At 43.8% G+C, this 3428-nt stretch overlaps 1 pseudogene; it reads right to left on the reverse strand.

Annotated features, from left to right (window-relative positions):
• Positions 1 to 2965, reverse strand: LOC116194726 (annotated as a pseudogene).
• Positions 2966 to 3428: the final 463 nt, after the last annotated feature.

The raw sequence follows: 3428 nt of genomic DNA on the forward strand, positions 1-3428 counted from the left end.
TTTAGAAATGATTGGTGTTGGGAGAAGGGAAGAACAAGGCAACAGAAAACAATTATTCGGGGATACATATTAAATAATTAAAGGACATTGGTTTCGAGTGCCCATTCCAATTCATTATAGAGAGGAACCGGAACCGAAACCTATTATTACTAGATTTGTTACCCTAACAAGTAGTTCCTTACCGGTTCCGGGTAAACCCGGCACCCGTGCACACCCTAGTAAAAGGAACAGAGAGCAGATCACTGATCTGCAGAGAGGATACAGAAGCAGAGCAACAGACGGAAATAGTAGCTGCGGGGAGCACCCTTGCTTAGTCTGTGAACTAAGTGGGACGCTTATTTAGGCTTCCGGCATGTGATAACCGAATACTTGAAGACATCTTTCAGGCAATGTTGTTCAATCTCCAGTGGCAATGCCAAGGATGCCTCCACGGTCTCCACCCCTGGTCAAAATAAATGAACATATTGTTACGATGATCAGATAGAGTGGCATTACGGGAAAGCTCAGGTCGTTTAGATGGCTCAGAAAAAAGAAAGGGAAATTGTCCACAGCTATTTTGGGTGGTGAGGGTATTGGAGGAAAGGGAAAGGGGGACGATGGGATCGATTCATGTCATTGGACTGTCAAACCGTCCCTCTCAGTCTCAGGACCTCCTATGGCAATGACATTACAGTTCTTGGTAATGAGAAAATCTTGAATTCATAGTGGGATTGGTATGAGGATGCTTGATCGATGTTAAAAATGGAGGGTCGAGTGAATGCACTAGCCTGGAAATTCTGCTAGAGGATTTGATAGTGGGATCGGTATGAGATGCCCGATGTTAAAAATGGCCGCAAAAGAAAACTCACCCCTTCTCAACTGAGTCATGAGGCCCCTCCATGTCCATGCAGAACGCCGCACTCCCATCCAAAACGGGGCAATATGTTGAGTCCAGTCTGCCGTCTTAATGTCCTGCAAGTAGCACGTCTCAGATCAACAATGTACGCTGCATTTACACATCACTCAAACCGTTTGTGCCGTAGCATATTCAAATATGACATGAGAATCAACAAGTATCTATTGGACGTCACATCTACAATTACCTAACAACCATGTCCTTAAAGATTATCTTTCCCTTAAAACTTTTGCGGTTTTGCAGTCAGATTGAGATTGCCATAATTACCTCGACAGGAAGGGACTGGAGTAATTTGACATAATCATCTCTAGAACACAAAGGGAGGTGATAATCTTTATGAAACTTGTTTAGGATCTCTTTCTCCCATGACTGCAGGGAAGCTTCGTCGGCCTTGAGATTTCTATGGCACCATGTGGTAATGATAATTGTGCCCCCTGGGGCTGCAACTCTTAATAACTCGTTGAGAAACTGAGATTTTGCAAAAAGGAAAAATATTAACAGGGATAAGAGGGAAACAAGGACCGTGTATTAAAAAAAGACTGGAAAAATCGAAGAGACAAGGCAAGGAAACTTGCAGCAACTATATAGATGAAGAGACCTTCTCTTTGTCAGGCATGTGTTCTGCACTCTCCATGGCCCAAACCAAATCAAATTGTCCATCAGGAAATGGCTGCGCTAAAGCATCTCCAACTAGAAAGGAAACCTGCCAGAAATTATACGACGTTGTTACGTCATGCCTGTTGCCTTTCATTATGGCAGTATGAAGGTAAAACACGAGACTTAGGAATTACTAAAGGAGGAGGGCAGATTCCTGACTTAAAGTGAGCATATAAATTCACATGCATACCTGGTCAGATAAACCCCGCGATAAGGCAAGCGCATTGGCCTTCTCAACCTGGAAGGGACTGAGGGTGATGCCCCAGCATTTGGCTCCATATTTTCTGGCAAGGTATACCGATTCGCCGCCTGTCCCGCACCCAACATCAACTATCCTCTATGGTGTCTTAGACTTGGATGGATCCTCCTCCACTGCAGTTTACTCATGCAGTGCATGGACACGATTCAATCAAGCGAACAAGCAAGTAGCAAATCATTAATTTTATATATTTCATTATTTAAACAAACTAGCAACTGTTATCGGTAATATCAATGAGAAGACAGTTCTGTTCGTCCAGTTGATGCATTATTTGTGAAGTTAGCAGATTAATGCATAAGTACAACATTCATTCCAGGGGGCGGCAGGGAAAAGACATTATATATAGCAATGCCTGCAGGTAGAGGGAGGTAAGAGGGTATGAGCCTGACCTGAAGGAATAGAGGCAGAGCGAAGAGCCTCGTCCATCATGCGGACCTGGGCAAGTCGGCCGTGGGAGATGGAGAGGGAGACAGGAGAGGAGTCGTTGTGGTCCCTGTGATCTCCACAGAACACCTCCCAAACGACATCAACTATCCTCTTTGGTGTCTTGGACTTGGATGGATCCTCCTTCTCTGCAGTTTACTCGTGCAATGCATGAACGCGATTCAATCAAGCAAACAAGCGAGTACAAAATCATTAATAATTATATGTCATTCTTTGAACAAGACTATCAACTGTTTATCGGTAATATATATCAATGAGAAAACAGTTTTGTTTGTCCAGCCTGATGCATTATTAATTTGTGAAGTCGGCAGAATAATACATAAGTAAGTACATTCATCACAGGGCCCGGCAGGGAAAAGGCATTATATATAGCAATGCCTGCAGGGAGAGGGAGGTAAGAGGATCCGAGCCTGACCTGAAGGAACAGAGGCAGAGCGGAGAGCCTCATCTATCGTGCGGCTCAGGGCAAGGCGGTTGTCGGTGAGGTCGTAGAAGCCGTGGTGCATGTGCTCTCCCCACATCTCCTCCCAAATGACCGTGAACTCGTCATAGAGCTCTGCTATCCCCTTCTTCCCCGTCAGAGTGCTATTTTTGTTGTCGCTGCTGCCACCTTCCATGGCTTATGGGATACGCTAGCTGCTACGTTATTTCAGTGCAAGAAATCAAAAAACTCGGACTGAGATAAATGGCGGGAGGATTGAAAACAACGCTGTTACCTCGAACGAGAGGGGGGGCGAGAGTGATCGATAGTATGCAGCTGCTACTGATGGATTGGCCGCATAAGTTGTGGACTGGAGGGGAATTTATAATCCCTCCTATGATCCTCGTCCCATAATAAAAGATAAATTTTTAAAAATGAGCCAATACCTGCAAACCAAACCAAAACATTTTTGCCAAAAACAAATAATGGGATAATATTTTTTATGTTCCACAAGGAAACGGGCATAATATCCGACAAGTTTGCGCGGCGCCCGATCCCGACTTCACACTTCAGATTCCTGCTAAGTAGTTGCTTATTATTATTATTATTATTGATAAGTGATGCTCTTTATTTATTTCACCTCAAAATATGCAAAACAAAGTCCGACTCATCCAAAGAAAAACAAAAGCCAACGAACATGAAGGCCTAAAACCAAAGAAAACCTTTTGTAATTACAAGGAACTGAAAAATCA

This window comes from Punica granatum, chromosome 2 (assembly GCF_007655135.1).
Source record: "Punica granatum isolate Tunisia-2019 chromosome 2, ASM765513v2, whole genome shotgun sequence".
NCBI classification, from domain to species: Eukaryota; Viridiplantae; Streptophyta; class Magnoliopsida; order Myrtales; family Lythraceae; genus Punica; species Punica granatum.